We start from the raw sequence: 11,664 nt of genomic DNA on the forward strand, positions 1-11,664 counted from the left end.
GTCATCAGCAAATTTCGACACCCTACACTCGGTTCCCTCCTCCAGATCATCTATATAAATGGTAAATAGCTGAGGCCCCAGCACCGACCCCTGAGGCACTCCACTAGTCACCATCCACCAGTCCAAATAGCACCCATTGACCCCCACTCCCTGCCTCCTATTTGACAACCAATCCTCTATCCACGCTAACACCCTACCCCCAACTCCATGCCCCCTAACCTTCTGCAATAACCTCCTTTGAGGTACCTTGTCAAATGCCTTCTGAACATCCAGAAAGACCACATCCACCGGCTCTCCTCTATCCACCGCCCTAGACACATCCTCATAGAACTCCAGTAAATTTGTCAGACACGACTTCCCTTTAACAAAACCGTGCTGCGTCTGCTCTATCAAGCAATTCCTCCAAAGTTGACTCGCTATTTCCTCCTTGATGACGGATTCTAACATTTTACCTACAACAGACGTTAAACTAACTGGCCTATAATTCCCTGCCTTTTGCCTGGCACCCTTCTTAAACAACAGCGTAACATTAACCGCTTTCGAATCTTCCGGCACTTCCCCGGAATCCAGCGACATTTGGAAAATAACCACCAAGGCATCCACTATCACCTCCGCCATTTCTTTCAGAACCCTCGGATGCATTCCATCCGGTCCTGGGGACTTGTCCACAATCAGCCCCTCCAGTCTGTCGTCCTTTCTGAGCGGGAAGAATCTCTCCACCTCTACCCTATCCATCCCCTTCATTATCTTATACGTGAAGATGTGCATCACCCCATAACAGGCAGGCTCTCAGTGTGAGATCAAACTCATTTCAGGGTCATTTATAACACCAAGTTTACAGTCTGATTCACACTGACAGTTAGTTGCTGTGTTTTATGAAGAGTTAGACAATGATACAGTCTGTGTGTTGTGAATGACACATTTGTTAATTTTTGATGGTGGATTGAATGTATTAGGCAAATCAGACTGAACAAATCTGATGGTTTCAATGTTCCATTTGGAAAAATAATCTGTTTTTCTATATTTAATTTGGTGTATAATTGTAGAGGAATTAATTAGCAAAAATGTAAATAACAGATTCGATAAACGAGAGATGCAGCCCGTGAGCGTGATGTGTATCTGTGGTATTGGCAGCTGAGTTTCTGTGTGTTTGTCAGTGAGATTATAGTCTTAGGGATCATTTCTATAGAGTTTTCCTAGAGAAATGTGTTTCTAAAGTGTGTGGTCTCCCAATCCATGAGGAGGATTTCTAGTGTTCTCTTCTGAGCAGGAAGCTGGCACTGAGTGTTACTTTTAGTAACTGCTCAGTGTCATTGATGAGTGTTCCTTCTCTCTCTTGTAGAGAGGTGGAGGAAGGGAGCACAGTCTGAGTGGATTGTCTATAAAATTTTGTGGAAATTGTTTTGTTGGGGGGTGTTCAAAATGTGAACTCTGGTCTTCATTTTCAGTCTATCTGTGCCAGTGGGGGCTGCTGTGTGTGAGACGTACTGTTGGTGGCAGTGGGTATACAGAATGGAAATCCTGGTTAACAGTGGTTGGATCAAACTGTGATCAGTGCTAACCACCGTGCCGCTGTTGTGTTTGGGATCCATGGTTGAATGGCTATGGTCAACAAGATTAAGGTGTACAAAAGTCTGAGGGACGTAGATTGGGTGGACAGGAGGGAACTTTTCCCTTTAATAATCAGGGGGCATAGATTTAAGGTAAGTAGCAGGAAATGTACAAGGGATTAGAGGAAATACATTTTCACTATCCAGTCCCTTCACACCAATGCTATGGTTAAGAAACCCCACCAATGCCTCTACTTTCTCAGAAGGTGAAGGAAATTTGCCATGTCCGCTATGACTCTCACCAGCTTTTACAGGTACACCGTAGAAAGCATCCTTTCTGGTTGTATCACAGCTTGGTCTGGGCTCCTGCTCTGTCCAAAACCACAAGGAATTACAAAGAGTTGTGAATGTAGCTCAGTCCATTCTGCAAACCAGCCTCCCATCCATTAACTCTGTCTACACTTCCCGCTGCTTCAGAAAAGCAGCCGGGATAATCAAGGACAACATACACCCTGGACATTCTCTCTTCCACCTTGTTCCATTGGGAAAAAGATACAAAAGTCTGAAGTCACACACAATGGACCTACCTCATATTAAGTTGATCTTTCTTTGCATGCTAGTTGTGACTGTAACACTACATTCTGTAACCTCTCTTTTCCTTTCTATGAATGGTATGCTTTGTCTCTAACACACAGTAACCAATATTCTTCACTGTATAATACTATTTAAGGACCCCATGACCCCGGACATTCTGTCTTCCATCTTCTGTCGGGAAAAAGATACAAAAGTCTGAGGTCCCGTACCGACCGACTCAAGAACAGCTTCTTCCCTGCTGCTGTCAGACTTTTGAATGGACTTACCTTGCACTAAGTTGATCTTTCTCTACATCCTCACTGTGACTGTAACACTACATTCTGCACTCTCTGGTTTCCTTCTCTATGAATGGTATGCTTTGTCTGTATAATGCACAAGAAACAATACTTTTCACTGTATACTAACACGTGACAACAATAAATCAAATCAAATTGGAACCTTCTACACTTAAGAATTAAGATAAGTATTTGACACACCTCAGCATACAAGGTGTGGGAAAACACAATTAAAACGGACACGAGTTTCAGAAGGAGCACAGACACAACTCGTTGCACACTGTAACAATCCATACACACAACTCCAAATCAAACATCTCCTTTTGTTAATTTTATAGACAATCCACTCAGACTGTGCTCCCTTCCTTCACCTCTCTACAAGAGAGAAAGAACACTCATCAATGACACTGAACAGTTACTAAAAGTAACACTCAGTGCCAGCTTCCTGCTCAGAAGAAAACACTAGAAATCCTCCTCATGGATTGGGAGACCACACACTTTAAAAACACATTTCTCTAGGAAAACACTATAGAAATGATCCCTAAAAGTATAATCTTACTGACAAACACACAGAAACTCAGCTGCTAATACCACAGATACACATCACGGTCATGGGCTGCATCTCTCATTTATCGATTCTGTTATTTACATTTTTGCTAATTAATTCCTCTACAATTATACACCAAATTAAATATAGAAAAACAGATTATTTTTCCAAATGGAACATTGAAACCATCAGATTTGTAAACTCTAATTTCCATAATATATTCAATCCACCAATCAAAAGTTTTTGTTTTTGCAAATTATATTTATTCATAAATATCAAAGTGTGATAATCTTTAGGTTCTTTAGGTCTATCATGTTACACTCTGAGATACTTCAACACACTCAAAGCAACATCACAGATATTTTCCAATGGCCTGTATAAATGGTGTAAAAGTAGTTAAAGATTGTCTATATTGTGCCTTACTAACCTTATTGAGTTTTTTGAGAAGGTGACCAAAGAGGTGGATGGGGGTAAGGCAGTTGACGTGGTATACATGGATTTTAGTAAGGCGTTCGATAAGGTTCACATGGTGGGGAGGTCCTATGAGGAGAGACTGAGGGATTTAGGGTTGTTTTCATTGGAAAGAAGGCGGCTAAGAGGGGATCTTATTGAAACATATAAGATGATTAGAGGTTTAGATAGGGTGGATAGTGATAGCCTTTTTCCTCGGATGGAGAAAGCTAGCACGAGGGGGCATGGCTTTAAATTAAGGGGGGGTAGCTACAGGACGGATGTCAGGGGTAGGTTCTTTACCCAGCGGGTGGTGAGGGATTGGAATGCCCTGCCTGCTGCAGTTGTAAATGCGTCTAGTTTGGGGGCGTTTAAGAGATCTCTGGATAGGTTTATGGACGAAAAGGGATTGGTATAGGCTAGTGGGTCATTGTTTTTGTAACTGGTCGGCGCAACATCGTGGGCCGAAGGGCCTGTTCTGCGCTGTAATGTTCTATGTTCTATGTTCTAAATTGGACTTTGAGGTGTTTCAGTCACAGGGACAGGGGGTACAGCGATCCAATTATTTGGAGTGTTTGATGGCAGTGTGGGTCAGACCCATCCTTCACAACCCAGGGGACAGATACTGTCTCAGTATGTACTCATACTGAGTGTTTCTGTACCCAGAATCTACACACAGCTTGGTGCAGACACACACAAAGGGGGCTCTCAGGATTGGGATGATGTTGGGCACGTTTTTCCCCTTCATCCAAAAGTTTATATGTTGTGTTTCTGTGAGTGTGGTTTATTTTTGGGTTTATTTTTGGTTTCCAGATATAGTGGAAAATGTCTCAGCTGATTGTCATAGTGTGGGAGTGAGGAATGGGCCAGACCTGCGCCACATACAGTAACACCGAGAATGTCTCACATCTGATCACCAGGTTTTTACTTGTAATAGAACATAGAACATTACAGCGCAGAACAGGCCCTTCGGCCCACGATGTTGCGCTGACCAATTAAAAAGCAATGACCCTCTAACCTAAACCAATCCCTTTCCATCCATAAACCTATCCACGGATCTCTTAAACACCCCCAAACTAGGCGCATTTACAACTGCAGCAGGCAGGGCATTCCAATCCCTCACCACCCTCTGGGTAAAGAACCTACCCCTGACATCTGTCCTATAACTACCCCCCCTTAATTTAAAGCTATGTCCCCTCGTGCTAGCTTTCTCCATCCGAGGAAAAAGGCTATCACTATCTACCCTATCTAAACCTCTAATCATCTTATATGTTTCAATAAGGTCCCCTTTTAGCTGCCTTCTTTCTAACGAAAACAACCTCAAATCCCTCAGTCTCTCCTCATAGGACCTTCCCCTCCATACCAGGCAACATCCTGGTAAACCTCCTCTGCATCCTCTCCAATGCCTCTACATCCTTCCTATAATGTGGGGACCAGAACTGCACACAATACTCCAAGTGCAGACGCACCAGAGTTGTGTACAGTTGCAACATGATGTTGCGGCTCCTAAATTCAATCCCCCTACCAATAAACGCCAAGACACCATATGCCTTCCTAACAACCTTATCTACTTGATTCCCAACTTTCAGGGATCTATGTACACATACACCTAGATCCCTCTGTTCATCAACACTATTCAGAGTCCTACCGTTAGCCCTATACTCTACACATCTGTTATTCCTGCCAAAGTGAATTACCTCACACTTTTCCACATTAAACTCCATCCGCCACCTCTCGGCCCAGCTCTGCAACCTGTCCAAGTCTCTCTGTAAACTATGATACCCCTCTTCACTATCTACCACTCCTCCGACTTTGGTGTCATCAGCAAATTTACTAACCCATCCTTCTATACCCTCATCCAGATCATTTATAAAAATTACAAACAGCAGTGGCTCCAAAACAGATCCCTGAGGCGCACCACTTGTAACCGAACTCCATGATGAATACTTTCCATCAACCACCACCCTCTGTCTCCTATCTGCTAGCCAATTCCTGATCCAATTAACTAAATCACCCTCAATCCCACACATCTGCATTTTCTGCAGAAGCCTTCCATGGTGAACCTTATCAAACGCCTTACTAAAGTCCATATGTACGACATCAACTGCCTTACCCCCATCCACCTCTTTGGTCACTTTCTCAAAAACTCAATAAGGTTAGTAAGGCACGACCTACCCGCTACAAAACCGTGCTGACTATCTCCAATCAATTCATTACTCTCTAAATAACTATAAATCCTATCCCTAATAATTTTTTCTAAAACCTTGCCCACAACAGAAGTAAGACTCACCAGTCTATAATTCCCGGGGAAGTCTCTGTTCCCCTTCTTAAACAATGGGACAACATTCGCTATCCTCCAATCTTCCGGTACTATACCTGTGACCAATGACGACCTGAAGATCAGAGCCAAAGGCTCTGCAATCGCCTCCCTTGCCTCCCAGAGAATCCTAGGGTAAATCCCGTCTGGCCCAGGGGACTTATCTATTTACAAACCCTCAAGAATATCTAGCACATCCTCCTTATCAACTGCAATACTGTCTAGTTTACACCCCTGCAACCCAGTGTTCTCCACAGCTACATTTATGTCCCCCTGTGTGAATACCGTAGAGAAATATTGGTTCAATGCCTCTCCAATCTCTTCCGGTTCCACTCATAACTTCCCTCTGCTGTCTCTAACTGGCCCTAATCTTGCCCTAACCAACCTTTTGTTCTTAACATATCTATAGAATGCCTTAGGATTCTCCTTAATCCTATCAGCCAAAGTCTTCTCATGTCCTCTTTTATCCCTTCTTAACTCACTCTTCAACTCCCTCCTAGCCAATCTAAAGCTTTCCAGTGCACTACCTGAGCCCTCAAGTCTCATCCTGACATAAGCCTCCTTTTTCCTTTTAACCCGCGAAACAACTTTTTTAGTGCACCACGGTTCCCTAGCTCAACCATTTCCTCCTTGCCTGACAGGGACATACTTATCAAGAACTCGCAGTAGCTGCATCTTGAATAAACTCCACATTTCAGATGTTCCCAGCCCATGTAGTCTCCTAGTCCAACCTATGCTCCCTAATTCTCTCCTAATAGCCTCATAATTACCCTTCCCCCAGCTGTAACTACTGCCCCGAGGTTCATGCCTATCCCTTTCCATCACTAAGGTGAACGTAACCGAATTGTGGTCACTATCACCAAAATGTTCACCAACTTCCAATTCTAACACCTGGTCTGGCTCATTTCCCAGCACCAAATCCAATATAGCCTCACCTCTAGTTGGCCTATCTACATACTGAGTCAAAAAACCTTCCTGCACGCTTTGTACAAAAACTGACCCCTCTAACGAGCTAGAGCTATAGCTATTCCAATCAATATTAGTAAAGTTAAAATCCCCCATAACAATTACCCTATTACTTTCACTCCTAACCAGGATTGTCTCCGCAATCCATTCCTCTACCTCTCTAGAACTTTTAGGAGGTCTATAAAAGACTCCCAACAGGGTGACCTCTCCTCTCCTATTTCTAATCTCAGCCCTACTGCCTCAACAGACAAGTCCTCATCAAACTTCCTCTCTGACACTGTAATACAGTCCTTGACTAATAATGCTACCCCTCCCCCTCTTCTACCTCCTCTCTACTCCGACTGAAGCATTTGAACCCCGCAACCTGCAACAACCATTCCTGACCCTGCTCTATCCATGTCTCTGAAATGGCCACAACATCAAAGTCCCAGGTACTGATCCACGCTGCAAGTTCAACCACTTTATTGCGAATACTCCTCGCATTAAAGTATACACATTTCAAACCCTGCTCCGCCCCACCCCCACGATGCCGTGCATTGCAGTCCCCATCTATGCCCCCCTCACTTTCACCCCCGCTACTCAGGATCCCACCCCCCTCTGAATCAGTTTAAACCCCCCCTGCATAGCCTTTGCAAATTTTCCCCCCAGGATATTGGCTCCCCTCTGATTCAGGTGTAGACCATCACTCTTATAGAGGTCCCACCTTCCCCAGAATGAGCCCCAATTGCTCAAGAACCTGAACCCCTCCCTCCTGCACCATCCCCTCAACCACGAGTTCAAACTTTCCCTCTCTCTGTTCTTCTCTAAATATACAAATATAAATACATAAATAGATAGGGTGGATAGTGATAGCCTTTTTCCTTGGATGGAGAAAGCTAGCACGAGGGGGCATAGCTTTAAATTAAGGGGGGGTAATTATAGGACGGATGTCAGGTGTAGGTTCTTTACCCAGAGGGTGGTGAGTGATTGGAATGCCCTGCCTGCTGCAGTTGTAAATGCGCCTAATTTGGGGGCGTTTAAGAGATCCGTGGATAGGTTTATGGATGGAAAGGGTTTGGTGTAGGTTAGAGGGTCATTGTTTTTTAATTGGTCAGCGCAACATCGTGGGCCGAAGGGCCTGTTCTGCGCTGTAATGTTCTATGTTCTATCCCGTGGCACAGGCAAGAGTCCCGAGATAACCACTCTGTTTGATTTGGCCTGAAGTTTCCACTCCAAATCCATAAATTTCTGTTTAATATCCCCTTCCCTTAACCTCCCTATGTCATGTGTCCCCACATGAACTATGACTTGGGGCTGACTCCCCTCTCCCTTAAGAGTCTTGAACACCCTCTCTGAAACATCCCGGACCCCAGCCCCTGGGAGGCAACACACCAGCCCTGAGTCCCTATCATTACTGTTGACTCTCCTATCCGTCCCCCTAACTGTAGAGTCCCCAATCACCAGGCCCAATCTTTTACATCCCCTAACCACCTGAGCCTTCACACTAGGCTCACCCCCAGAGACCTGCTCCCTTTGGCTATCTCCAGTTGATTCCTCCTCAAATGTAGCCTCCAGGACAGAAAACTTATTTTGGAGGGGAACAGCCCTAGGGGATTGTCCCCCTGATTGCTTCTTACCCCTCTTCCTAGCAGTTACCCAAGAATCATTTTTAGGAGTGACTATCTCTTTGTAACTCCTGTCAAAGTCTGCCTCAACCTCCCGAATTATCCGGAGTTCCTCCAATTCCAGCTCCAGCTCCTTAACACGATCCTCTAGGAGCTGCAAGTGTGCACACTTCCTGCAGGTATAATCAGCAGGAACACTACTGGTGTCCCTCACCTTGTACATACCGCAGGAGGTGCAGCGTACTGCCCGAACCGCCATCTCTGAAACAATTTCCAGGAGGGAAAAAAAAACTTCCCACACACTTATTATTAGGTTAGAGGAGGGGGGAGTGTGGGATTCTCTACCTGTGTAGAGGATTGGGTTTCTCTGTTTCTCGCTCTCACTCTCTCTGTCTCTCTCTCTCAATCTCTGACTCTCTCTCGCTCTCTCTGTCATTCTCTCTGTCTCTCTCTCTCTGTCCCTCTCTCTCTCTCTCACTCACTCTGTCTCACTCACTCTCTCCCTCTGTCTCTCTCTCAATGTCTCTCTCTCTGTCTCTCTCTCTCTCTGTCTCTCTCACTCTCTGAGTCTCTCGCTATCTGTCTCTGCTTCTCTCTCCATCTGTCTCTCTCTCTCTGTCTCTCTCTCTGTCCCTCTCTCTCTCTTTCACTCTCTGTGTCTCTCGCTCTGTCTGTCTCTGTCTCTCTGTCATTCTCTGTCACTCCTTGTCTCTCTCTCTCTTCCTCTGTGTCTCTCTCTCTCACTCACTGTCTTCCTCTGTCTCTCTCACTCTCCGACTCTCTCTCTCTCACTCTGTCTCTCTCTGTCTCAATCACTCTCTGTCTCTCTCTCACTCACCCTGTCTCTCTCTCTCTCTGTCTGCCTGTCTTTCTGTCTCTCTCTCTCTCTCACTCTCTCTCTATCTGTCTCTCTCTGTCACTCGCTCTCACTCCTTGTCTCTCTCTCTTTCTCCCTTTCTCTCTCTCTGTCTCTGTCTCTCCCTGGCTCTTTCCCTGTCTCTCTCTCTGTCTCTCTATCTGTATCTCTCTGTCACTCGCTCTCTCTCCTTGTCTCTCTCTCTCTCCCTTTCTCTCCCTCTGGCTCTCTCCCTGTCTCTCTCTCTCTCTGTCTCTGTCTCTCTCTCTCTCTCTCACTCACTCACTGTGTCGTTCGCTCTGTCTGACTCTGACTCTCGGTCACTCTCTCTCTCCTTGTCTCTGTCTCTCTCTCCCGCTGTCTCCCTCACTCTCTGTCTCTCTCTATCACTGTCTCTCTCTCTGTCTGCCTTTCTGTCTCTCTCTCTGTCTCTGTCTCTCTCTCTCTCTTACTCTTTGTCTCTGTCTCTCTCTCCCTCTGTGTCACTCTCTGTCTTTCTCTCCCTCTGTCTCCCACTGCCTCTATCTCTCTCTGTCTCTCTCTCTCTGTCTCTCTCTCACTCTGTCCCTCTCTGTCTGTCTGTCTCTCTCTCTCTCTTTGACTCTCTCCCTCTGTCTCTCTTTCACTCTCTGTCTCCCTCTCTATCACTCTCTCTCTGTCTTTCTCTCTCTCTCTCCCACTCTCTCTGTCTCTCTCTCTCTGTCTCTCTCCCTCAGTCTCTCTCTCTCTCTACCTCTCTCTGTTTCTCTCTCACACACTTTCTCTGTCTCTCTCTCTCTCACTCTGTCTCTCTCTGTCTCTCTCTCTCTCTGTCCCTCTCTCTCTCTCACTCACTCTGTCACACTCACTCTCTCCCTCTGTCTCTCTCTCTGTCTCTCTCTCTCTGTCTCTCCCTCTGTCTCTCTCTCTCTCTGTCTCTCTCTCACTCTGTCTGTCTCCCTCTGTCCCTCTCTCTCTCTCTCTCTGTCTCACTCTCTCCCTCTGTCTCTCTCTCTCTTTGTCTCTCTCTGCCTCCCTCTCTCGCTGTCTCTGTCTCTCTCACTCTCTGTCTCCCACTCTCTCTCACTCTCTCTGTCTCTCTATCACTCTCTGTCTGTGTCTCTCTCTCACTCTCTCTCTCTGTCTCTCTCTCATTCTGTCTCACTCTCTCTCTCCCTCTGTCTCTCTCTCACTGTCTCTCTCTCTCTCACTCACTGTCTCTGTCTCTCTCTCTGTTTCTGTCTCTCTCGATCTCTCTCTCTCTCTCACACTCTCTGTGTCTCTCTGACTCTCTCTCTGTCTCTCTCTCTCACTGTCTCTCTCTCTCTGTCCCTCTCTCTCTCTCCCTCTCTATCTCACTCTTTCTCTATCTGTCTCTCACTCTCTGTCTCTGTCTCTCACTCTCTCCGTCTCTCTCTCTCTCTTGCTCTCTCTGTCTCTCTCTCTCTCTCTCTGTCTCCCTCACTCTCTCTGTTTCTCTCTCTCTCACTCTCTCTGTCCCTCTCTTACTCCCTCTCTCTCTCTCTCTCTCTCACACTCTCTGTCTCTGTCTCTCTCTCTCTCTCTCGGTCTCTCTCTCTCACTCTCTCTGATTCTCTCTCTCTCACTCTCTGTCACTCTTTCTCCCTCTCTCTCTCTAGGTCTCTCACTCTCTCTGTATCTCTCTGACTCTGTCTCTCTCTGTCTCTCTCTGTCTGTCTGTCTCTCTCACTCTCTCTGTCTCTCACTCTCACTCAGTCTCTCTCTCTCTCTCTCTGTTGTTCTCTCTCTGTCTGCCTGCCTGTCTCTCTCTCTGTCTCTCTCTCTCTGTCACTCTCTCTCTCTCTGTCTCTCTCTCTCATTGTCTCTGTCTCTCTCTCTCTTTCTGTCTCTCTCTCTGTCTCTCTCTCTCTATCTCTCACTCTCTCTCTCTCACTCTGTCTCTCTCCCTGTCTGACTCTCTGTCACTCTCTCTCCTTGTTTCTGTCTCTGTCTCTCTCTCTCTCTCTCTGTCTCTCTTCCTGTCTCGCTCTCTCTCTGTCTCTCTCTCTCTCACTCTCTGAGACTCTCGCTCTCTGTCTCTGTCTCTCCGTCACTCTCTCTCACTCCTTCTCTCCGTCCCTCTCTCTGTCTCTCTCACTCTCTGTCTCCCTCTCTCTCTCTCTCACTCTCTGAGACTCTCTCTCTCTGTCTCTCTCTCACTCACTCTCTCTGTCTCTCTGTCTGTCTGTCTCTCTCACTCTCTCTGTCTCTCTCTCTCACTCTCGGTCCCTCCTCTCTCTCTCTCTGTCTCTCACTCTCTCTGTCTGTGTCTCTCTCTCACTCTCTCTGTCTCTGTCTCTGTCTCCCTCCCTCTGACTCTGTCTCTCTCTCGGTCTCACTCTCTGTCTCTCTCTGTCTCTCCCTCTCTCTGTCTCTCCCTCTCTCTCTGTCTCTCTGTCTCTCTCTGTCTGCCTGTCTCTCTCTGTCTCTCTATATGTCTCTCTCTGCCTCTTTCTCTCTCCCTCTCTCCTCTCTGTCTCTCTCTCTCTCTCTCTCTCTCCCATC

The 11,664-nt window shown here is 46.2% G+C and overlaps 2 non-coding genes across 2 annotated transcripts; one reads left to right on the top strand and one right to left on the bottom strand.

Annotated features, from left to right (window-relative positions):
- The first annotated feature begins 1,158 nt into the window (after positions 1 to 1,158).
- LOC145338730 (small nucleolar RNA U3) lies at positions 1,159 to 1,375 on the top strand. The gene has a single exon (XR_013885881.1). It is a non-coding gene; the product is annotated as a small nucleolar RNA U3 (small nucleolar RNA).
- Positions 1,376 to 2,761: 1,386 nt separating this feature from the next.
- On the bottom strand, positions 2,762 to 2,976 carry LOC145338729 (small nucleolar RNA U3). The gene has a single exon (XR_013885880.1). It is a non-coding gene; the product is annotated as a small nucleolar RNA U3 (small nucleolar RNA).
- Between the last annotated feature and the right edge of the window lie 8,688 nt (positions 2,977 to 11,664).

This window comes from Carcharhinus amblyrhynchos, unplaced genomic scaffold, assembly GCF_965287045.1.
Source record: "Carcharhinus amblyrhynchos unplaced genomic scaffold, sCarAmb.v2.hapA chromosome_154, whole genome shotgun sequence".
Taxonomy (NCBI): Eukaryota; Metazoa; Chordata; class Chondrichthyes; order Carcharhiniformes; family Carcharhinidae; genus Carcharhinus; species Carcharhinus amblyrhynchos.